The sequence below is a fragment of the Papio anubis genome, unplaced genomic scaffold, assembly GCF_008728515.1.
Source record: "Papio anubis isolate 15944 unplaced genomic scaffold, Panubis1.0 scaffold472, whole genome shotgun sequence".
Classification (NCBI taxonomy): domain Eukaryota; kingdom Metazoa; phylum Chordata; class Mammalia; order Primates; family Cercopithecidae; genus Papio; species Papio anubis.
Genome location: NW_022164908.1, coordinates 1 through 26119, shown reverse-complemented (window position 1 = coordinate 26119; position 26119 = coordinate 1). Strand labels below are relative to the sequence as shown.

Below are 26119 nucleotides of genomic sequence, written 5' to 3'. Positions count from 1 at the left end.
ACCATAGCCCTCTATGGGCTTACAAATATCACTTTGCCAATTCCACAGGAACAGGCTTAGCGAGCGGCTTCTTGAGAGGAAAGCAGTAACTCTGTGATATGAATTAACAGAATACTAAGCAGATTCTCAGAAAGCTTCCTTCGAGTTTTCATCTGAGGATATTTCCTTTTTCACCATAGCCCACAATGGGCTTCCAAATATCACTTTGCAAATTCCACAAGAACTGTCTTAGCGAAAGGCTTCTCTGAGGGGAAACTTCTTTGTTTCTCTGTGAAATCATCTCACAGAAAACAAAGAAGTTTCTCAGAAACCTTCTTTCTCTTTGTTATCGAAGGATATTTCCTTTGGACCTATAGTATTCCAAGGGATCCGAATTATCAGTTTTCAGATTCCACAGAAATAAGGCTTGCAAAGAGAATCATTAAATATATATATAACTCTGTGAATGGAAGTCACACATCACAAAGCAGTTTCTCAGAAAGCTTCTTTCCAGTTTTTCTCTGAGGATATTTTCTTTTTCACCATAGCCCTCTAAGGACTTCCAAATATCACTTTGCCAATTCCACAGGAACAGGCTTCGCCAGCGGCTTCTTGATGAGAAAGCTACAACTCTGTGAGATGAATTAACAGAACACTAAGCAGTTTCTTAGAATGCTTCTTTCGAGTTTTCATCTGAGGACATTTCCTTTTTCACCATAAGCCTCTACGGGCTTCCAAATATCACCTTACAAATTCCACAAGAACTGTCTTACCGAAAGGCTTCTTGGGGGGAAAGCTGTAAATCTGTGAGATGATTTCACAGAACAAAAAGAAGTTTCTCAGAAAACTTCTTTCTCTTTGTTATTGGAGAATATTTCCTTTGGCCCTATAGACTTCAAAGCGATCTGAAATATCTATTCTCAGATTCCACAGAAAAAAGTCTAGCAAAGAGATCCACGAAATACAGATGTAACTCTGTCAGTGGAAGTTACACATCACAAAGCAGTTTCTCAGAAAGCTTCTTTCAAGTTTTTCTCGGAGGATATTTTCTTTTTCACCATAGCCCTCTATTTGCTTCCAAATATCACTTTGCCAATTCCACAGGAACAGGCTTAGCCAGCGGTATCTTGAGGGGAAAGCTGTAACTCTGTGAGATGAATTATCAAAACACTAAGCAGTTTCTCAGAATGCTTCTTTTGAGTTTTCATCTGAGGATATATTATCTTTCACCACAGCCCTCTATGGGCTTCCAAATATCACTTTGCAAATTCCACAAGAACTGTCTTAGTGAAAGGCTTCTAGAGGCGAAAGCTGTAACTCTGTGAGATGATTTCACAGAACACAAAGAAGTTTCTCAGACAGCTTCTTTCTCTCTGTTATGGGAGGATATTTCCTTTGGCCCTATAGTCTTCAAAGGGATCCGAAATATCTGTTCTCAGATTCCACAGAAATCAGGCTAGCAAAGACATCCACGAAATTCAGATGTAACTCTACGTGGAAGTCATACATCACAAAGCAGTATCTCAGAAAGCTTGTTTCCAGTTTTTCTCTGAGGATATTTTCTTTTTCACCATAGCCCACTATGGGCTTGCAAATATCACGTTGCGAACTCCACAGTAACAGGGTTAGCGAGCGGCTTCTAGAGGGGAAAGCTGTAACTCTGTGAGATGAGTTAACAGAACACTAGCAGTTTGTCAGAAAGGTTCTTCCAGATTTTCATCTGAGCTTCCTTTTTCAACATAGCCCCTATGGGCTTCCAAATATCACTTTGGGCAATTCCATCAAGAAACTGTCATAAAGGCTTCTTTGAGGGTGCTTGTAATCAGTGAGATGATCACAGAACAAAAGAAGTTTCAGAAAGCTTCTTTCTTTGTTTTCTAGGATATTTCACCATATATCTTCAAAGGGATCCGAAATATCTGTTCTCTGATTCCACAGAAAATAAGGTTAGCAAAGAGATCCACGAAATACACATAACCTGCAGAGCAGAAGTCACACATCACAAAGCGTCAGAAAGCTTCTTCCAGTTTTTCTCTTGAGAGGGATATTTTTCACATATAGCCCCCTCATTAGCTCCTCCTTGCAACATACTTTGAAAATCTACAGGAATAGGCTTTCATGCACAGCTTACTGAGGCTAAAAGCTGCAATTCGGTGAGATCAATTAACAGAACATTCAAGCAATTTCTCAGAAAGCTTCTTTCTGAGTTTTCATCTGAGGATATTTCCTTTTCACCACAGTCCCCAAAGTACATGGCCTCCAAATACCACATTGCAAATTCCACAAGACCAAAATTTTATCGAAAGGTTTCTTGAGGGGAAACCTGCAACTCTGTGAGATGATTTCACAGAACACAAAGAAGTTTCTCAGAAAGCTTCTTTCTCTTTGTTATTGGAGGATATTTCCTTTGGCCCTATAGTCTTCAAAGGGATCCCAAATATCTGTTCTCAGATTCCACAGAAATAAGGCTAGCAAAGACATCCGCGAAATAGAGATGTAACTCTGTGAGTGGAAGTCACACATCACAAAGCAGTTTATCAGAAAGATTCTTTCCAGTTTTTCTCTGAGGACATATTCTTTTTCACCATAGCCCTCTATGGGCTTCCAAATATCACTTTGCCAATTCCAGAAGAACTGGTTAGAGAGCGTGTTCTTGAGGGGAAAGCTGTAACTCTGTGAGATGAATTAACAGAACACTAAGCATTTTCTCAGAAAGCTTCTTTCGAGTTTTCATCTGAGGATGTTTCGTTTATCTCCATACCCCCCAAAGGGCTTCCTAATATCACTTTGTAAGTTCCACAAGAACTGTCTTAGCGAACAGCTTCTTGTGGGGAAAGCTTTAACTCTGTGAGATGATTTCACAGAACAGAAAGAAGTTTCTCAGAAAGCTTCTTTCTCTTTGTTATCAGAGGATATTTCCTTTGGCACTATAGTCTTTAAAGGGATCGGAAATATCTGTTCTCAGATTCCACAGTAATAAGGCTAGCAACGAGATCCACGAAATACAGATGGAACTGTGTGAATGGAAGTCACACATCAAAAAGCAGTTTCTCAGAAAGTTTCTTTCCAGTTTTTCTCGGAGGATATTTTCTTTTTCACCGTAGCCCTCTATGGGCTTCCAAATAAAACTTTGCGAATTCCACAAGAACAGGCTTAGCGAGCCGCTACTTGAGGGGAAAGCTGTAATTCTGTGAGATCAGTTAGCAGAACACTAAGCAGTTTCTCATAAAACTTCTTTCGAGTTTTAATCTGAGGATATTTCCTTTTTCACCATCGCTCTCTAAGGGCTTCCAAATATCGCTTTGTAAATTCCACAAGAACTGTCTTAGCGAAAGGCTTCTTGATGGGAAAGCTGTAACTATGTGAGATGATTTCACAGAACACAAAGAAGTTTCTCAGAAAGGTTCTCTCTCTTTGTTATCGGAGGATATTTCATTTGGCCCTATAGTCTTCCAAGGGATCCGAAATATTTGTTCTCATATTCCACAGCAATAAGGCTAGCAAAGAGATCCACGAAATACACATGGTACTCTGTGAGTGGAAGTCACACATCACAAAGCAGTTTCTCAGAAAGCTTCTTTCCAGTTTTTCTCTGAGTATATTTTCTTCTTCACCATAGCCCTCTATGGACTTCCAAATATCACCTTGCGATTTCCACAAGAACAGGCTTAGTGAGCGGCTTCTTTAGGGGGAAGCTGTAACTCTGTGAGATGAACTAACAGAACACTAAGCAGTTTCTCAGAAAGCTTCTTTCAAGTTTTCATCTGTGGATATTTCCTTTTCCACCATAGCCCTCTATGGGCTTCCAAATATCACTTTGAAAATCCCACAAGAACTGTCGTAGCGAAAGGCTTCTTGAGGGGAAAGCTGTAACTCCGTGGGATGATTTCTCAGAACACAAAGAAGTTTCTCAGAAAGCTTCTTTCTCTTTGTTATCGGAGGATATTTCCTTTGGCCCTATAGTCTTCAAAAGGGATCCGAAATATCTGTTCTGAGATTCCAGAGAAATAAGGCTAGCAAAGAGATCCATGCAATACAGATGTAACTCTGTGAGTGAAAGTCACACATCACACAGCAGTTTCTCAGAAAGCTTCTTTCCAGATTTCATCTGAGGATATTTCCTTTTTCACCATAGGCCTCTAGGGGCTTCCAAATATCACTTTGCCAATTCCACAAGAACTGTCTTAGCGAAAGGCTTCTTGAGGGGAACGCTGTAACTCTGTGAGATGATTTCACAGAACACTAAGAAGTTTCTCAGAAAGCTTCTTTCTCTTTGTTCTCAGAGGATATTTCCTTTGGCCCTATAGTCTTCAAAGGGATCTGAAATATCTGTTCTCAGATTCCACAGAAATAAGGCTAGCAAAGAGATCCACGAAATACAGATGTAACTCAGTGAATGGAAGTCACACATCACAAAGCAGTTTCTCAGAAAGATTCTTTCCAGTTTCTCTCTGAGGATATTTTCTTTTTCACCATAGCCCTCTATGGGCTTCCAAATATCACTTTGCGAATTCCACAAGAACAGGCTTAGCGAGTGGCTTCTTGAGGGGAAAGCTTTAACACTGTGAGATGAATTAACAGAACACTAAGCAGTTTCTCAGAAAGCTTCTTTCGAGTTTTCATCTGAGGATATTTCCTTTTTCACCATAGCCCTCTATGGGCTTCCAAATATCACTTTGAAAATTCCACAAGAACTGTCTTAGTGCAAGGATTCTTTGTGAGAAACCTGTAACTCTGTGAGATGATTTCATTATGAATTACAGAGAAGTTTCTCAGAAATCCTTCTTTCTCTCTTTGTTGTTGGAGGATATCTCGGCCCTATAGTCTTTAAATGGATCCAAAATGTATCTGCCCTCAGATTCCACAGAAATAAGGCTTGGCAAAGAGATCCATGAAATACAGATGTCTGCAGTGGAAGTTCCACATCACAAAAGCAGCTCTCAGAAATCTTCTTTCCAGTTTTTCTTAACTATATTTCTATTTCCCACCGTGAGTCTCTAATGGGCTTCCCAAATATTGTTTCTATAATTCCATAAAACCATTTTAGCCAGCGGCTTCTTTAAGGGAAAGCTGTAACTCCAGTGATGAATTCAAAAGAACACTCAAGCAGCTCTGTGGTTTCTTCCAGCTCTTTCCCTGATATACTCTCTTTCACCATAGGCTCTCTATGGCTCTAAATAACACTTCTAGCACCTACAAGAACAGTATTTTAGCGAGTCAGTTTCCTTGAGGGGAATGGTGTGTAAACTCCTCTGAGATGAATTCAATATGAACACTCAAGTGAAGCCTGTAGTGCTTCTTACCAGAATTCATCTGAGGATATCTTTTCACCATAGCCCCTATGGTCCCTCCAACATCTCAAATCCTACAAGAACCTCTTTAGTGAAAGGTTCTTTGAGTAAAGTTTATAACTGTAAGCATAGATGATTTCCCATATGAATACTAAAAGCTAGTTTTTCTAGAAAGCTTCTTCTCTCTTTGTTATCGGAGGATATTTCCTATTCTATAGCCTCTGCTAAGGGATCCGAAATATCTGTTCTCAGCTTCCACAGAAATAAGGCTGGCAAAAGAGATCCACGAAATACAGATGTAAATCTATGTGAGTGGGAAGTCACACATCACAAAGCAGTACCTCAGAAAGCTTCTTTCCAGTTTCTCTGAGGATATTTCTTTTATCAACACTTCTATGGGTTTCCTAAATATCACTTGTGAATTCCATAAGAACAGGCTTAGCGAAAGGCTTTTGAGGAGAGAGCCAACTCTGTGAGATGAATTAATAGAACAGTACAGATTGTCAGGAAAGCTTTCCACATTTCCCATCTGAGGATAATTGTTTTCACCGTGAGCTCCACTCATGGGCCTCCAAATATCAACTTTGCAAATTCCAATACAGCTGTCTTGTAGCGAAAGGCTTTTGTGGTGCCGTAACTGTGGGAAATGATTCCGGCTAAACACAAAAGAAGTTCTCAAGGAAGGCTTCTCTTTGTTATCAGAGGGCAATTCCTTCATTCTATAGGCTCTAAAGTGATCCGAAATATTTGTTCTCAGATTACAAATAAGTAAGGCTAGTAAAGAGATCCACGAAACACGGATAACTCCGTGGGAGTGGAACTCACATCACAAAGCAGTTTCTCGAAAGTTTTCAAGTTTTCTCGGAGGATATTTTCTTTTAACATAGCCTTGTATAGGCCTCTCAAAATATCATTTTGCCAATTCCACAAGAACTGTCTTAGCTGAAAGGCTTCTTGAGGAGGAAGAAGCTGTAACTCTGTGAGATGACTTCATATGAACACAAAGAAGCCAGAAAGCTTCTTTTCTCTTTGTTTATCGGAGGATATTTCCTTGGGGTCTCTATAGTCTCTGGGGCATCCCAAATATCTGTCTCTCAGATGCCACAGTGAAATAAGGCTAAAGAGATCCATTCTATATACTAGACGTGTATTCTGACATTAATTAACAGAACACTCAAGCAGTTTCTCAGAAAGGTTCTTTCCCAGGTTTCCATCTTGAGGATATTTCCTTTTAAGCATAGCTGAGTATGTAGCCTAAATACTAAGCACCTAAAAGAAGTGTCTTGAAGGAAAGCCTTCTTGAGGGGAGAAAGCGCAACCTGTGACATTTCTGCCAGAACACAAGGGAAGTTTCTTAGAAAGCTCTCTTTTCATTGTTATCGGAGGGTACTTTCTGGGTCTTATAGTCTCTTAAAGGGATCTTGAAATATCTGTCTCATTCCAGAGAAATAAGGGTAGCAAAGCATCCTAAGAAATATAGATGGAACTTGTGAAATGAATTAATAGAACACTAAGCAAAGCCGTGGAAAGCTTCTTTCGAGATTTCATCTGAGGATATTTTCACCATAGGCCTCTATGGGTTTCCCAAATATCACTTGCCAATTCCACAAGAAACTGTCTTTAGCCCAAGGTTTCTTGAGGGGGAAAGCAACTCTGTGAGATGGACTCACAGAACACAAAGAAGTTTCCTAGAAAGCTTTTTTCTTTGTTTTGAGGATATTCCCCTTCAGCCTCTATAGTCTCTAAAGGGACTTGAAATATCCGCCTGGGGATTCCAGGTGAGAAATAAGGCAAAGAGATGCATGATATACAGATGTACTCTGTGGAGTGGGAAGTCACATACATCACAGAGCAGCTCGTGAAAGCTTCTTTCCAGATTTCATCTGAGGATATTTCCTTTCACCATAGCCGTCTATGGCTTCCAAATATCACTTTGCCAATTCCACAAGAACTCGTGAGCGAAGGCTCTCGTGGGGAAAGCTGTAACTTGTGAGATGATTCTCACTTAAAAACAAAGAAAGTTTCAGAACCCTTCTTTTCTGTTTGTTATCGGAGGATATTTCCTTTGGCCCTCTATCTTCAAAGGGATTCTAAAATTATCTGAGTTCCTTAAGCTACAGAAACAAGGCTAGTAAAGAGATCCACAAACAATAGATGTAAATCGGAGAGATGAATTAACAGAACACTCAAGGGAAGCTCTAAGAAATCTTCTTTCCAGATTCCCATCTGAGGATATTTCCTTTTATACCATAGCTCCTCTATGCTCTGCCATCACTTTGCCAATTCCATAAGACCAAGCCTGCTTTTAAAGGCTTCTAAGGACAAAGCTGTAACTCTGTATGAGATGATTTCATAGAACACAAAGAAGTTTCAAAGCTTCTCTTGTTATGGGAGGATATTTCCTTACTCTGTAGTCTCTAAAGGGATCCAAATGTCTGTTCCTAGATTCCATAGGAAATACATTAAAGTAAAAGACATACACTATAAATAGATGTATCTCTGTGAGATGAAATAACAGAACACTAACTAGCCTCTCAGGAAAGCTTCTTTCCAGGTTTCATCTGAGGATATTTCCTTTTTTCTACATAGCTTCCTATGGGCCTTCCAAATATCACTTTGGCAAATTCCACAAGAACTGTCTTAGGAGAAAGCCTTCTTGAGGGGAAAGCTGTAACTCGTGAGATGATTTCAGAACACAAAGAAGTTTACCGAAACTCTTTTCTCTTTGTTATCGAGGATATTGCCTTGGCCCTATAGTCTTCAAAGGGATCCGGTAGCCATCTGTTCTTAGATTCCACCTCGAAATAAGGCTATCAAAGTGATCCACGAAATACAGACGAATCCCCAGAGATGAATTAATATGAACACTAAGCAAAGTCGGAAAGCTTCTTTTCCAGATTCTCATCTGAGGATATTTCCTTTTCACCGTGAGTCTCTGGGCTTCCAAATATCACTTTAAGCAATTCCATAAGAACTGTTTTATCGAAAGGCTTCTTGAGGGGAAAAGCTGTAACTCGAGAGATGATTCTTTACAGGAACAAAAGAAGCTCTCAGAAAGTTTCTTCTCTTTGTTATCGAGGATATTTCCCTTGGCCCTATAGTTCGGAAGGGATATGAAATATCTGTTCTCGTGATTCAGAGAAATAAGGCTGGGAAAGAGGATCCACGAAATACACACATGTAACTCTGTGAGGAGAATCTAATAGAACACTAAGCAGTTTCCCCTCTAGAAAGCTTCTTTCCAGATTCTAATCTTGAGGATATTTTCAACATAGCCCTATGGGCCTAAAATATCACGCCAAGCAATTCCACAAGAACTGTCTGAAGGAAATTTTAAGGGATATGCTGTAACTCTGTGAAATGATTTCGTCAGAATACAAAGAAATTTTTCAGGAAATCTTCTTTCTCTCTTTATGTTATCGAGGATATTTCCCTTTGGCCCTCTATAGTTCCTAAAGGATCCCAAATATCTGTTCCTCGATTCCATAGAAGTAAGTACTAGCAAAGAGATCCACTTAACATAGATGTTACTCTGTGAGTGGAAGTCACACATCATAGAGCAGTTTCTCAGAAAAGTTTTCCCTAGATTTCATCTGAGGAAATTTCTTTTCTCACCATAGCCTCTAGGGTTTCTAAATATCACTTTGCCAATTCCACTACAACTGTCTTTACCAAAAGGCTTCTTGGAGGAAAGAACTCTGCTGATGATTTCACAGAACACAAAGAAGTTTCCAGGAAAGCTTTTCTTTGTTATCGGAGGGATATTTCCTTTGGCCCTATAGCTTCTTAAGGATCGGAATTATCTCTTCCTTTGATTCCTACAGAAATATAGCTAGCAAAGGATCCATAAATACAGATAACCCTGTGGAGGGAAGTCACACAACACAGAGCAGTTTCCTCTCAGAGTTTCTTTCCAGATTTCCCCATCTGGAGGGTATGTCCTTTTCACCATATCCTTCCATCTGCTTCAAATATCACTTTTCCAATTCCAAAGAACTGTCTTAGCGAAGGCTCTTTGACGGAGATGTAACTCTTAGATGATTTCTACAGAACAGCTAAAAAGAAGTTTCTCAGAAAGCTTCTTTCTCTCTTTGTTACCGGAGGATATTTCCTTTGTCCCTTAGTCTTTGTAGGTGCTGGATCCAAATATCTGTTCCTGTATTCCAATTTGGAAATAATGGGCTGGCAAAGAGATCCACTAAATACAAAATGTAACTCTGTGAGATGAATTAACAGATCACTAAGCAGTTTCTCAGAAAAGTTTTCCAGATTTCATCTGAGGATATTTCTTTCACCATTGCCTCTAAGGGTCTCCAAATATCACTTCTCTCAATTCCATAAGAACTGTCTTAGCTTAAAGGTTTCTTTTTGAGGGGAAAGTTTGTAATCGGTGGAGATGTGATTTCAGAAGACAAAGAAGTTTCCTCTCAGAAAGTTTCTTTCTTTGTTATCGGAGGATATTTCCTTTATCCCTATAGTCCCCAAGGGTCTGTAGAAGATCTGGTTCCTTAGATTCTACAGAAATAAGCTCTAGCAAAGAAATTCATGAAATACAGATGTAACTCTGTGAGATGAATCTTTAACAGAACACTAAGCAGTTTCAGGAAAGCTTCTTTCCAGGTTTCATCTGAGGATATTTCCTTTTTTCACTGTGAGTCTCTAAGTGGGCTTCTTCAATATCAATTTCTGCCAATTCCACAAGAACTGTCTTAGCGAAAGGCTCTTTTGAAGGAAAGTTGTAACTCTGTGAGATGATTCTCTCATTATGAACATAAAGAAGTTTCTCAGAAAACTTCTTTCTTTTGTTGGTTGGAGGATATTTCCTTTGGCTTCTCCTAAAGGGTAGACTTTGCTACAGCGATTCAAATATCTGCTCCAGATTCCACAGAAATAAGACTAGCAAAAGAGAACCACTAAATACAGATGTAACTTCTTTGCTTCAGTGGAAGTTAAGTACATCACAAAACAATTTTCTGTGAAAGCTTCTTTCAAGTTTTTCCTCGGAGGATATTTTCTTTTCACCACAGCCCTCCTATAAGGGCTTCCAAAATATAACTTCAGAAATTCCAAAAGAACTGTCTTAGCGAAAGACTTTGAGGGAAAGCTGTAACCTGTGAGATGATTTCACAGAACACAAAGAAGCCTCAGAAAGTTTCTCTTTGTTATCGGAGGATATTTCCTTTGGGTCCCTAGAAGTCTCTGCAAGGATCCAAATATCTGTTCCTAGATTCCACAGAAATAAGGCTAGCAAAAGAGATCCACGATACACAGATGTACTCCCAGACATGAACTAACAGAACACTCAAGCAGCTCTCTCTGCCTTCCAGGTTTCCATCTGAGGATATTTACTTTTACCATAGCCAGTTTATGGGCTTCCATCACTTTGCCAACTTTACAAGAACTGTCTTAAAGGAAAGGCTTTGAGGGGAAAGCTAAAATCCTGTGAGATGATTTCTACAGAACACAAGGAAGTTTTCAGAAAGCTTTTCATTGTTATCATCGAGGATATTTCCTTTGTTCCTATAGTCTCAAAAGGGATCTGAACTATCTTGTCTCCTTGTGATTCCAGAGAAATAAGGTAGCAAAGTGATTGAAGAAATACAGATGGAACTCTGTGAAATGAATTAACAGAAATACTAAGCAGCTCGGAACCTTTTTTCTCGAGGATTTCATCTGGAGGATATTTTCTTTTCACCATAGAACTCTCTATGGGCTTCCAAATATCACTTTCTACAATTCCACAAGAGAACTGTCTTGTGAGCCCAAGGTTCTTGAGGGGAAAGGAAAATTCTGGTGGAGATGATTTCTACAGAAACCAGCAGTTTCTTGTGCTTTTTTCTCTTTGTTATCGGGGATATTTTCCGGCCCTAATTTTCGAAAGGGATCTGCAATATCCGCTTTCAGATTCCAGAGAGAAATAAGGCTAGCAAAGATGCACGAGTATATAGATGTAACTCTCAGGATATGGGAATTCACACATCACAGAGCAGTTTCTCAGAAAGCTTTTCCCAGATTCCATCTGAGGATATTTCCCTCTTTTTCACCATAGCTCCTCTATGGCTTCCCAAATATCACTTTGCCAATTCCATAAGAACTTCCCTCGAGCGTAAAGGCTTCTCGTGGGAAAGCTGTAACTCTGTGAGGTGATTCTACCGAAATACAAAGAAGCTTCTCAGAAAACCTTCTTCTGTTTGTTATCGGAGGATATTTCCTCGGCTTCTCCTATATTCTTCAAAGGGATCTTGAATATCTTGTTCCCTATATGCCAAGTAGAAATAAGGCTAGTAAACAGATCCAAGAACATAGATGTAACTCCTGTGAGATGAATTAACAGAATACTCAAGCATTTCTAAGAGTTTCTTTTCCAGATTTCATCTTGAGGATATTTCCTTTTTTCTACCATAGCCTCTCTAAGGGCTTCCCAATATCACTTCTATGCTAATTCCACAAGAACTGTCTTAGCGAATGGGTTCTTGAGAGGAAAGCTGTAACTCTGTGTGATGATTTCCACAGAATACAAAGAAGTTTTTCTCAGAGCTTCTTTCTCTTTGTTATCGGAGGATATTTCCCTACGCTCTGCAGTCTTGAAAGGGATCCAAATATCTGTTCTCAGATTCCACAGAAATAAGGCTAGCAAAGAGATACACGATATACAGATGTATCTCTGTGAGATGAAATAACAGAACACTAAGCAGTTTCTCAGAAAGCTTCTTTCCAGGTTTCATCTGAGGATATTTCCTTTTTCACCATAGACCTCTATGGGCTTCCAAATATCACTTTGCCAATTCCACAAGAACTGTCTTAGCGAAAGGCTTCTTAAGGGATAAGCTGTAACTCTGTGAGATGATTTCACAGAACACAAAGAAGATTTTCAGAAATCTTTTTCTCTCTGTTATCGGAGGATATTTCCTTTGGCCCTATAGTCTTCAAAGGGATCCGAAATATCTGTTCTCAGATTCCACAGAAATAAGGCTAGCAAAGAGATCCACGAAATACAGATGTAACTCTGTGAGATGAATTAACAGAACACTAAGCAGTTTCTCAGAAAGCTTCTTTCCAGATTTCATCCGAGGATATTTCCTTTTTCACCATAGCCCTCTATGGGCTTCCAAATATCACTTTGCCAATTCCACAAGAACTGTCTTAGCCAAAGGCTTCTTCAGGGGAAAGCTGTAAGTCTGTGAGATGATTTCACAGAACACAAAGAAGGTTCTCAGAAAGCTTCTTACTCTTTGTTATCGGAGGATATTTCCTTTGGCCCTATAGATTTAAAGGGATCCGAAATATCTGTTCTCAGATTCCACAGAAATAAGGTTAGCAAAGAGATCCAAGAAACACAGATGTAACTCTCTGAGATGAATTAACAGAACACTAAGCACTTTTTCATAAAGCTTCTTTCCGTATTTCATCTGAGGATATTTCCTTTTTCACTGTAGCCCTCTATGGGCTTCCAAATATCACTTTGCCAATCCACAAGAATTGTCTTATCGAAAGGCTTCTTGAGGGGAAAGCTGTAACTCTGTGAGATTATTTCACAGAACAAAAAAGAAGTTTCTCAGAAAGCTTCTTTCTCTTTGTTATCTGAGGATATTTCCTTGGCCCCCATAGTCTCTAAACATCCAAATATTCGTTCTCGTGATTCCAGAGAAATAAGGCTAGCAAAGAGATTCAATAAAAATACAGAGGGAAACTCTGTGAGATGAATTAACAGAAAATCCAAGCAGTTTCTCTGTGCTTTCCAGGTTTCATCTGGAGGATATTTCTTTTCTACCATAGCCCTCTATGGGCTTCCAAATATCACTTCTGGTAGCTGTGACAAGAACTCTCTTAGCGAAAGGCTTCTTGAGGGGAAAAGCTGTAACTCTGTGTGATGATTTACAGAATACAAAGAAGTTTCGTGAGCTTCTCTTTGTTATCGGAGGATATTTCCCTTTGGCCCTAGTCTCAAAGGGATCCGGAAATATCTGTTCTCAGATTCCACAAAAATAAGTCTTAGCATATAGAGATGCAAGAAATATACATGTATCTCTGTGAGATGAATTAGCAGAACACTCAAGCAGTTTCTCAGAAAGTTTTTCCAGATCTCCACCTGAGGATATTTCCCTTTCACCATAGTCCCCATGGGCTTCCCAAATATCACTTTCTGCCAATTCCACAAGAACTGTCTTAGCGAAAGGCTTCTTTGAGGGGAAAGTTTCGTAACTCTGTGAGATTATTATTTCTACAGAACAAAAAGAAGTTTCTCAGAAAAGTTTCTTTCTCTTTGTTATCGGAGGATATTTCCTTTGGCCATTTAGTCTCTTAAAGGGTCCAACACTGTTCCTTTGTGATTCCATAGCGGCAAGGGCTAGCAAAGATCCACGAAATACAGATGTTACTCTGTGAGGGAAGTCATACATCACAGAGTAGTTTCTCAGAAAGTTTCTTTCTTTCCAGATTTCATCTGAGGAAATTTCCTTTTCACCATAGCCCCTCTCTAGGGCTCTAAATATCACTACAATTCCACTACAACTGTCTTCTACCAAAAGGTTTCTTTGAGGGGAGAAAGACGAATTTGTCAGATGATTCTACAGAACACAAAGAAGTTTCCGAAAGCTTCTCTTTAGAAAGCTATCGGAGGATACTTTGGCCCTATAGTGCGTTCAAAGGGACGTGGAAATATCTCTCTCTTCTCAGATTCCACAGAAATAAGGCTAGCAAAGGGACCTACAAAATAATTGATGCACCCTGTGGAGTGGGAAGCTCACACAACACAGACTAGTTTCTCAGAGGTGTTTCTTCCAGATTTCCCATCTGAGGGTATGTCCTTTTCACCATATCCCTACATCTGCTTCAAATATCAATTTCTCTAATCTCCAAAGAACTTCTCGTCTTTAGCTGTGAAAGGCTTCTTGACGGAAAGCTGTAATTTCTGAGATGATTTCATGTGAACACAAAGAAGTTTCTCTGAAAGTTTCTTTCTCTTTGTTATCGGAGGATAATTCCTTTGGCCAGAGAAGCTCCTAAAGGGATCCAAATATCTGTTCTCAGATTCCACAGAAACACGGCTGGCAAAGAGATCCAAGGAATACAAATGTAACTCTGTGAGATGAATTAACAGAACACTCAAGCAGTTTCTCAGAAATCTTCTTCTTCTAGATTCTTATCTGAGGATATTTCCTTTCTTTTTTCATAGCCTCTCTATGTATTTCCTTAAATATTACTTTCTCAATTCCACAAGAACTGTCTTAGCGAAAAGGTTTCTTTGAGGGGAGAAAGCTGTAACTCTGTGAGATGATTTCCAGAGAAGACAAAGAAGTTTCCTCAGAAAAGCTTCTCTTTGTTACCCAGGGTACTTTCTATCCCCATAGTCCTCAAAGGGATCCAAACATCTGTTGTCTTCAGATTCCACAGAAATAAGGCTAGCAAAGATATCCACTAAATACAGATGTAACTCTGTGAGACGAATTCACAGGAACACACTAAGCAGTTCTCAGGAAAGCTCTTCCAGATTTCAGCCTTGAGGATATTTCCTTTTCACTGTAGCCCCTCTAAGGGCTTCCTAACATCACTTTTACAATTCCCACAAGAACTGTCTAAAGGCTTTGGAAGGGAAAGCTGTAACACTGTGTGATGATTTCACAGAACACAAGGAAGTTTCTCAGAAAGCTTCTTTCTCTTTGTTATCGGAGGATATTTAATTATTCCCTATAGTCTTCAAAGGGATCCGTAATATATCTTCTCATATTCCACAGAAATAAGGCTAGTAAAGAGATCCAAGAAACAGAAATGTAACTCTGTGAGATGAATTAACAGAACACTAAGCAATTTCTCGGAAAGCCTCTTTCGAGATTTCATCTGAGGATATGTCCTTTTTCACCATAGCCCTCTATTGGCTTCCAAATTTCACAATTCCACAAGAACTGTCTTAGCCTAAGTTTTCTTGAGGGGAAAAGCGGTAATCGGTGAGATGATTTGACAGAACACAAAGAAGTTTCTCAGAAAGCTTTCTCTTTGTTGACGGAGGATTTCTTTGGCCCTATACACTTCAAAGGGATCCGAAAATTGCCTCAGATTCACAGAAATAAGGCTAGCAAAGAGATCCACGAAATATAGATGTAATTCTGTGAGTGTAAGTCACACATCATGAGCAGCCAGGAAGCTTCTTTCCAGATTTCATCTGAGGATATTTTTCACCATAGCACTCTCAGGGCTTCCAAACATCACTTTGGCACAAATAAGTATCTTCTTAGCTAAAGACTTTTGAGGGAAAGCTGTAAGTCTTGCAGATGATTTCTTGACAGAACACAAAGAAGTTTTAAGAAAGCCTTCTTGTTATCGGAGGATATTTCCTTGGCCTCTATATTTCAAATGATCCTAAATATCTGTTCTCAGATTCCACAGAAATAAGGCTAGCAAAGATCCAAGAAACAGAGATGTTACCTGTGAGATGACTACCAGAACACTAAGCAGTTTCCATTTTTCCAGATTTCATCTGAGGATACATCTTTGTTCAACATAGACCCTATGGCTTTCTTTCAAATATCACTTTTGCCTATTCCACAAGAACTTTAGCGAAAGGCTTCTTGAGGGGGAAAGCTGTAACTCTCTGAGATGATTTCTACAGAACACAAAGAAGTTTCTCAGAAAGTTTCTTTCTCTTTGTTATTGGAGGATATTTCCTTTGGCCCTATACTCTTTCAGTTGGATCCAAATATCTCTTCAGATTCCACAGAATGTTTGCTGGCAAAGATATCCACGAATACAAATGTAACTCTGTAGATGACTAGCTCAGAACACTAAGCAGTTTCTGGAGAAAGCTTTCTTCCAAATTTCATCTGAGGATATTTCCTTTTTCACCATAGCCCTCTTATGGGCTTCCTAATATCACTTACCAATTCCACAACAACTGTCTTTGGGAAAGGCTTTGAGGGGAAAAACTGTAACTCTGTGAGATGATTTCTACGTGAACACAAAGAAGTTTCTCAGAAAGCTTTTGTGTAATCGGAGGATATTTCCTTTGGCCCTATAGTCTTCAAAGGGATCCTAAATATCTGTTCTCAGATTCCACAGATATAAGGCAGCATCCACAAAATACACATGGAACTCTGTGAGATGAATTAACAGAACACTAAGCAGTTTCTCAGAAAGATTCTTTCCAGATTTCATCTGAGGATATTTCCTTTTCATCATATGGACTTCATGGGCTTCCCAAATATCAATTTTTTGCCAATTTCATAAGAACTGTCTGAAGGAAAGGCTTTGAGGAAAGCTGTAGGTCTGTGAGAGGACCAGAACACAAACAAGTTTCACAGAAAGCTTCTTTCGTCAGAGGATATTTCCTTTGGCCCTATAGTCTTCAAAGGGATCCGAATTATCTGTTCTCAGATTTCGTTAAGAAATAAGTATAGTAAAGAGATCCACGAAACACAGATGTAACTCTGTGAGTGGAAGTCACATCACACAGATTTCTTCTGAGGATATTTCCTTTTTCAAAACAGCCCTTGGGTTTCCAAATATCACTTTGCCAATTCCAATAAGAACTCTCTAGCGAAAGGCCGAGGGGAAGCTGTAACTCTGTGAGATGATTTCCTCTACAGAACACAAAGAAGCTTTCAGAAAGCTTTTCTCTTTGTTGATGATATTTCCTTTCATCCTATATTCTTCAAAAGGATCCGAAATATCTGTTCTCAGATTACACAGAAATAAGGCTAAAGCAAAGAGATCCATGAAATACAGATGCAACCTGTGAGATGAATTAACAGAACACTAAGCAGTTTCTCAGAAATCTTCCTTCCATGTTTCATCTGATATATTTCTTTTCACCATAGCCGATATGGTCTCTCCAAATATCACTTTGCCAATTCCACAAGAACTGTCTTAGCTGAAAGCCTTCCTGAGGGGGAAAGCTGTAATTTGTAAGATGATTTCAGAGAACACAAAGAAGTTTCTCAGAGCTTTCTCATTGTTATCGAGGATATTTCCTTGGTCTCATAGTCTTCAAAAGGATCCTCTGTTCAGATTCCAGAGAAATAAGGCTAGCAAAGTGATCCAAGAAATACAGATTGGAACTCTGTGAGATGAATTAACAGAACACTAAACAGTTTTTCCTCGGAAAGCTTCTTCGAGATTTCATCTGGAGGATATTTCCTTTTTCACCATAGCCCATGGCCTACTTTGCCAATTCCACAAGAACTGTCTTAGCCTGGGTGCTCTCTTGAGGGGAAAGGTAACTCTGTGAGATGATTCTCACAGAACACAAAGCAGTTTGTCAGAGCCGCCTTTGCTCTTTGTTATCGGAGGATACTCTTTGGCCCTATAGTCTTCAAAGGATCGAAATATCCGCTCTCAGATTCCAGAGAAATAAGGCTAGCAAACAGATCCACGAAATACAGAGGAAACTCTGTGAGATGAATTAACAGAACACTACAGTTTCTCAGAAATCTTCTTTCCATATTTCATCTGAGGATATTTCCTTTTTTCAACATAGCCCTCTATGGGTTTCCAAATATCACTTTGCCAGCTCTTACAAGAACTGTCTAGCTTAAAGGCTTTTGAGGGAAAGCTGTAATTCTGTGATGATTTCACAGAACACAAAGAAGTTTCTCAGAAAGCTTGCACTTTGTTATCGAGGATATTTTGGCCCTAGAGCTTCAAAGGATCTTGGAAATATGTGTTCTCAGATTCCACAGTAACTCTAGCATAGAGATCCAAGAAATACAGATGTAACTCTGTGGGATGAATTAGAGAACACTAAGCAGTTTCTCAGAAAGTTTTTCCCCAGATTTCATCTGAGGATATTTTCTTTTTCACCATAGCCCCCTATGGGCTTCAAAATATCACTTTGCCAATACCACAAGAACTGTCTTACCGAAAGGATTCTTTGAGAGGAAAGCTGTAACTCTGTGAGATGATTTCACAGTACACAAAGAAGTGTCTCAGAGCTTCTTTTCTTATCAGAGGATATCTCCTTTGGCCCTATAGTCTTCAAAAGGATCCGAAATATCTGTTCTCAGATTCCACAGAAATAAGGCTAGCAAAGTGATCCAAGAAATATAGATTGAACTCTGTGAGATGAATTAACAGAACACTAAGCAGTTTCTCGGAGTTTTCGAGATTTCTGGCTCGAGGATATTTCCTTTTCACCATAGCCCTATATGTGCTTCCCAAATATCACTTTGCCACCTTATACAAGAACTGCTCCAGCCCAAGGTTTCTTTGAGGGGAAGCGAGATGATTTCACAGAACACAAAGAAGTTTCGGTGTTTTTCTCTTTGTTATCGGAGGATATTTCCTTGGCCCTATAGTCTCAAAGGATTCAACTACCTCAGGTTCCAGAGAAATACAGCAAAGGGATGCAATGATATACAGATAACTCTGTGAGTGGAAGTCACACATCACAGAGCAGTTTCTCAGAACCATCTTTCCAGATTTCATCTGAGGATATTTCCTTTTTTCACCATAGCCCTCTATGGGCTTCAAATTTCACTTTGGCAATTCCACAAGAACCTGTTCGAATAAAAGGCTTCTTGAGAAGAAAGCTGTAACTCTGTGAGATGATTTCACAGAACGTAGTGTGCTTCTCAGAAAGCTTCTTTCTCTTTGTTATCGGAGGATACTTTGGCCCTATAGGCCTCTACCGGGGATCCGAAATAACTACCTCAGATCCCACAGAAATAAGCAATAGCAAAGAGATCCACGTAAAACAGATGTACCCCTGTGAGATGAATTAACAGAACACTAAGCAGTTTCGAAAGTTTCTTTCCAGATTTCATCTGAGGAAATTTCCTTTATCACCATAGCCCCTATGGGCTTCCAAATATCACTTTACAATTCCACCACAACTGTCTTACCGTAAGGCTTGGTGAGGGGACAGATACCAATAGATGATTTCACAGTACACAAAGAAGTTTCCCAGAAAGCTTCTTTCTTTGTTATCGAGGATATTTCCTTTGTCCCTATAGTCTTCAAAGGGATTCTAAACACTGTTCTCAGATTCCACAGAAATAAGGCTAGCAAATACATCCACAAATATGATGTAACTCTCAGAGTGGAAGTCACACAACACAGAGTGCTCAGGAGCTTCTTTCCAGATTTCATCTGAGGAACTTTTTCACCATATCCCTATATCTGCTTCTTGAAATATGACTTTTTCCCATTCCACCAGACTGCCTTTAAAGGAAAGGCTTCTTTGAGGGAAAGCTGCACTCTGTGAGATGATTTCACAGAACACAAAGAAGTTTCTGTATTTTCTCTTTTTTATCGAGGATATTTTGTCCCTATAGTCTTCAAAGGATCCTAAATATCTGTTCTCACATTCCACAGAAACAAGGCTAGCAAAGAGATCCAAGAAACACTCCCATGTAACTCTGTGAGATTAATTAATAGAACACTAAGTAGTTTCTCAGAAAACTTCTTTCTACATTTCATCTGAGGATATTTTCACCATAACCCTCTATGGGCTTCCAAATATCACCTTTGTCAATTCCCACAAGAACCCGTCCAGCAGCTTCATGGTTGTAACTCTGTGAGATGATTTCACAGAACACAAAGAAGTTTCTCAGAGTTTCATTTTAGTTATCGGAGGATATTTCCTTTGGCCCTATAGTCTTCAAAGGGGATCCGAAATATCTGTTCTCAGATTCCACAGAACAAGGCTTCGGCAAAGAGATCCAAGAAACACAGATAACTCTATGAGATGAAACTTAAACGCAGAACACCAAGCAGTTTCAGAAAGCGCTCTTCCGGATTTCATCTTGAGGATATTCCTTTTTCAACATAGCCCTCTCGCGGCTCTCAAAATACTATTTCTTGCTAATTCCATACAAGAAGTCTTCCTAGTGAGTGATTTCTTTGAAGAGAAATCTGTAACTCGCAGATGATTTCACAGAATACAAAGAAGTTTCGAAAGCTTCTTCTTTTGTTATCGAGATATTCTCAGCCTATTTCTTCAAATTGATCCATATATCTGTTCTCAGATTCCACAGAAAGGCATGGCAAGAGATCCACAAGTGTCACAGATGTAACTCTGGGGAGATGAATTCACTGCACCACTGCCAGTTTCTCGTGAAAGCTTCTTTCCAGATTTCATCTGAGGATATTTCCTTTTTAAACCGTGAGTCTCATGGGCTTCCAACATCACTGCACACCACTGTCTTAGCGAAAGTGTTCTGAGGGGAAAGCTGTAACGCTGTGAGATGATTTCAGAGAACACGAAGAAGTTTCTCGAAAGCTTTTCTTTGTTATCGAGTATATTTCCTTTGGCCCTATATCCCTCAAAGGATCCGAAATATCTGTTCTCAGATTCCACAGAAATAGCTAGCAAAAGATCCACGATATACAGATGTGTACCTCTGTGAGATGAATTAACAGAACACTAACAGTTTCTCAGAAAGCTTCTTTCCAGATTTCATCTGAGGATATTCTTTTTCACCATAGCCCTCTATGGCTTCCAAATATCACTTGCCATCTCCACAAGAACTGTCTTAGCGAAAGGCTTCTTAGACAAAGCTGTAACTCTGTGTGATGATTTCAGAGAACACGTGCTATGCTTCTCAGAGCTTTTTCTTTTGCTTACCTATAGGATTCTTTAGGCCCTATAGTCTTCTAAAGTGACACAAAACATCGTCTTGAGAATCCACAGAAGGAGCTTTGTGTAGCAGACCCACGGAACATGACAAACTCTGTGAGATGAAACAAAGACAGCCACCGCCAGCCAGAAATCTCTTTCCAGATTTCATCTTACTTCCTTTTTCACCACAGCTCATGGCTCCAACATCACTTTGCTAATTCCACAAGAAATCATCTTAGCGAAAGGCTTGAGGAAAGCTGTAACTCTGTGTGATGATTTCACAGAACAGAAATAATTTTCTCAGAAAGCTTTTCTCTTTCTTATCGGAGGATATTTCTTTTTGGCCCCATAGTTCAAAAGGGATTCAGTAATATCCCTTTCAGATTCCATTACAGAAATAAGGCTAGCAAAGATCCACGAAATACAGATGCACTCTGTGAGTGGATGTCACACATCACTGAGCAGTTTCTCAGAAAGCGCTTCTTTCCAGAGTTCATCTGAGGATATTTTTATCACCATAGTCTCCATGGGTCTTTCCAAATGTCACTTTGCCAAATCCACAGACTGTCTTAGTGAAAGGCTTCTTGAGGGGAAAGCTGTAATTCTGTGTGATGATTTCTTGAACACTTGTGTTAGGTTTCTCTCTATGAGCTTTTCTCTTTTGTTATCGAGGATACTTCCTTTGGCCTCCAAGAACGGGCAAAGGACCTAAAACATCTGTTCTCAGATTCCACAGAAATAAGGCTAGCAAAGATCCACGAAATACAGATAATCCTCTGACGAATTAACAAAACACCGCGTTTCAGAAAGCTTCTGTCCAGTTTTCATCATCTGAGGATATTTCCTTTTTTCGTTCATAGCCCTCATGCCTAAATATCACTTTTACCAATTCCTTACAAGAACTGTCTTTAGCGAAAGGTTTCAGAGAAAGCCGTCACCGTGATACCTCACAGAACACCAAGAAGTTTCTCTGAGCTTCTTTGTTATCGGATATTTCGTACCTAGCCTGCTGGACTGATATATCTTGTTCTCGTATTCCACAGAATAAGGCTAGCAAAGAGATCCACGCAAATACAGATGTAACTCTCTGAGTGGAAGTCAAACCTCACAGAGCAGTTCCCTCAGAAGGCTTCTTTCCAGATTTCATCTGAGGATATTTCCTTTTTCAACATAGCCCTGTATGGGTTTCAAATATCACTTGCCACCTACAAGAACTGTCTTAGCGAAGGCTTTGAGGGCAGTTGTAACTCTGTGAGATGATTCTCACAGAACACAAAGAAGTCTCTCAGAAAGCTTCTTTCTCTTTGTTATCGGAGGATATTGCCTTTGGCCCTACAGTCTTTAAAGGGATCCAAAATATCTGTTCTCAGATTTCACAGAAATAAGGCTAGCAAAGAGATCCACGAAATACAGATGGAACTCTGTGAGATGAATTAAGAGAACACTAAGCAGTTGCTCGGAAAGCTTCTTTCTGATTTCATAGGAGGATATTTCCTTTTTCTCCGTAGCCCTCTATGTTCTTCCAAATATCACTGTGCCAATTCCAGAAGAACTGTCTTAACGAAAGGCTTCTATGGACAAAGCTGTAATTCTGTGTGATGATTTCACAGAACACAAAGAAGTTTCTCAGAATGCTTCTTTCTCTTTCTTATGGGAGGATAATTCCTTTGGCCCTATGGTCTTCAAAGGGATCCGAAATATCTGTTCTCAGATTCCACAGAAATAAGGCTAGCAAAGAGATCCAGGAAATACAGATGTAACTCTGTCAGTGGAAGTCACACATCACAGAGCAGTTTCTCAGAAGGCTTCTTTCCAGATTTCATCTGAGGATATTTCCTTTTTCACCATAGCCCTCTATGGGCTCCCAAATATCACTTTGCCTATTCCACAAGAACTGTCTTAGCGAAAGGCTTCTTGAGGGGAAAGCTGTAACTCTGTGAGATGATTTCACAGAACACAAAGAAGTTTCTCAGAAAGCTTCTTTCTCTTTGTAATGGGAGGATATTTCCTTTGGCCCTGTAGTCTTCAATGGGATTCGAAATATCTGTAATCAGATTCCACAGAAATAAGGCTGGTAAACAGATCCACGAAATACAGATGTAATTCTGTGAGATGAATTAACAGAACACTAAGCAGTTTCTCAGAAAGCTTCTTTCCAGATTTCATCTGAGGATATTTCCTTTTTCACCATAGCCCTCTATGGGCTTCCAAATATCACTTTCCCAATTCCACAAGAACTGTCTTAGCGAAAGGCTTCTTGAAGAGAAAGCTGTAACTCTGTGAGATGATTTCACAGAACACAAAGAAGCTCTGAAAGCTTCCTTCTCGCTGTTATCGGAGGATATTTCCTTTGGGCCTATATCTTCCAAGGGATCCAAATATTCGTTCTCGATTCCACAGAAATAACGCTTAGCAAAGAGATCCGCTGAAATAGATGTAACTCTGTGAGTAAAGCCAAACATCACAGAGCAGTCTCTCAGAAGACTTCTTTCCAGATTTCCATCTGAGGATATTTCCTTTTCACCATATCCCTATGGGCTTCCCCAAATACTTTACAATTCCTAATAAGAACTGTCTAGAAGGAAAGGCTTTGAGGGGAAAGCTATAATCCCAGGAGATGATTTCACAGAACACAAAGAAGTATCTCGAAACCTTCTTTCTCTTTGTTATCGGAGGATATTTCCATTATCTATACCTTCAAAGGCATCCGAAATATCTGTTCTCAGACCTACAGAAATAAGGATAGCAAAGAGATCCACGAAATAGAAGATTTAGCCTGTGAGTGGAAGTCACACATCGAAGCAGAGCAGTTTCTCAGAAAGCTTCTTTCCAGATTTCATCTGAGGATATTTCCTTTTCACCATAGCCCTCTATGGGCTTTCCAAATATCACTTTGCCACCCCACAAGAACTGTCTTAGCTAAAGGCTCTTGAGGGCAAGCTGTAATTCCTGTGTGATGATTTCACAGAACACAAAGAAGTATCTCAGAAATCTTTCTTTGTTATCGGAGGATATTTCCTTAGGCCCTGTAGTCTTCAAAGGGATCCTCAAATATCTGTTCTCAGATTTCACAGAAATAAGACAAAGAGATCCAATGAAATACAGATGTAACTCGGTGAGATAAATGGAACAGAACACTACAGTTTGTCAGAAAGCTTCTTTCCAGATTGCATATGAGGATATTTCCTTTTTCACCATAGCCCTCTCTATGGGTTTCCAAATAACACATTTACAATTCCACAAGAACTGTCTTAACGAAAGGCTTCTTTGAGGCAAAGCTGTAACTCTGTGAGATGATTTCACAGAACACAAAGAAGTCTCTCAGAAAGTCTCTTTTTCTTGTTATCGGAGGATATTGCCTTGGCGCTACAGTCTTTAAAGGGATCCAAAATATCTCAGATTCCACAGAAATAAGGCTAGCAAAGATATCCACGAAATACAGATGTAAAACCTGTGAGATGAATTAAGAGAACACTAAGCAGTTTCGTGAAAGCTTTTTCCAGATTTCATAGGAGGATATTTTTCACCATGGCCCTTATGGGCTTCCAACATCACTTCTACAATTCCACAAGAACTGCCCTGAAGGAAAGTCTCTTGAGGGAAGCTGTAACTCTGAGATGATTTCATAGAATACAAAAAAGAGCTTTCAGAAAGCTTTTTCTTTGTTATCGGAGGATATTTCCTTTGGCCCCTATAGTCTCTCAAAGGATCTGAAGCATCTGTCTCCCTGTGACTCCACAGAATTGGATCACAAACACTGGTGCCCACCAAATATCATTATTTTGCCCATTACACAAGAACTGTCTTAGCTAAAGGCTCTTTGAGGGGAAAGCTGTAACTCTGTGGGATGATTTCACAGAACACAAGAAGTTTCTCAGGAAAGCTTCTTTCTCTTTTGTTCTCGAGGATATTTCCTTTTGGCCATATTCTTCAAAGGATGTAAACATCTTGCCCTCAGATTCCATGGTGAAATAAGGCTAGCAAAGAGATCCACGAAATAGATGAAACCTATACTAAATTAACAGAACACTAAGCAGTTTCTGGTGGAAAAGCTTCTTTCCAGATTTCCATCTGGAGGATATTTCCTGCATCACCATATCCCTCCATGGGCTTCCAAATGTCACTTTGCAATTCCACAAGACTGTCTTAGCGAAAGGCTTCTTGAGGAGAAAGCTGTAACTCTGTGTGATGATTTCACAGAACACAAAGAAGTTTCTAAGAAAGCTTCTTTCTCTTTGATATCGGAGGATATTTCCTTTGGCCCTATAGTCTTCAAAGGGATCCGAAATATCTGTTCTCAGATTCCACAGAAATAAGGCTAGCACAGAGATACACGAAATACAGATGTAACTCTCTGAGACGAATTAACAAAACACTAAGCAGTTTCTCAGAAAGCTTCTTCCCAGGTGTCAACTGAGGATATTTCCTTTTTTACCATAGCCCTCTATGGGTTTCGAAATATCACTTTACCAATTCCAAAAGAACTGTCTTAGCGAAAGGCTTCTTGAAGAGAAAGCTGTCACTCTGTAAGATGATTTCACACAACACAAAGAAGTTTCTCTGAAAGCTTCCTTCTCGTTGTTATCGGAGGATATTTCCTTTGGCCCTATAGTCTTCCAAGGGATCCGAAATATCTGTACTCAGATTCCACAGAAATAAGGCTAGCAAAGAGATCCACGAAATACAGATGTAACTCTGTGAGTGGAAGTCACATATCACAGAGCAGTCTCTCAGAAAGCTTCTTTCCAGATTTCATCTGAGGATATTTGCTTTTTCACCATTGCCCTCTATGGGCTTCCAAATATCACTTTGCCAATTCCACAAGAACTGTCTTAGCGAAAGACTTCTTGAGGGGAAAGCTGTACCTCTGTGAGATGATTTCACAGAACGTAAAGAAGTATCTCAGAAACCTTCTTTCTATTTGTTATCGGAGGATATTTCCTTTATCCCTATATTCTTCAAAGGGATCCGAAATATCTGTTCTCAGACTCCACAGAAATAAGGATAGCAAAGAGATCCACGAAATACACATTTAGCTCTGTGAGTGGAAGTCACACATCACAGAGCAGTTTCTCAGAAAGCTTCTTTCCAGATTTCATCCGAGGATATTTCCTTTTTCACCATAGCCCTCTATGGGCTTCCAAATATCACTTTACCAATTCCACAAGAACTGTCTTAGCGAAAGGCTTCTTGAGGGCAAAGCTGTAATTCTGTGTTGATTTCACAGAACACAAAGAAGTATCTCAGAAAGCTTCTTTCTCTTTGTTATCGGAGGATATTTCCTTAGGCCCTGTAGTCT

At 39.5% G+C, this 26119-nt stretch overlaps 1 long non-coding RNA gene across 1 annotated transcript; it reads right to left on the bottom strand.

Moving 5' to 3' along the window:
* Positions 1-1353: 1353 nt before the first annotated feature.
* Positions 1354-17045, bottom strand: LOC116273208. Its single transcript, XR_004181652.1, has 2 exons — positions 16996-17045; positions 1354-1469 (listed from the first exon to the last, which is right to left on the bottom strand). It is a non-coding gene; the product is annotated as an uncharacterized LOC116273208 (long non-coding RNA).
* Between the last annotated feature and the right edge of the window lie 9074 nt (positions 17046-26119).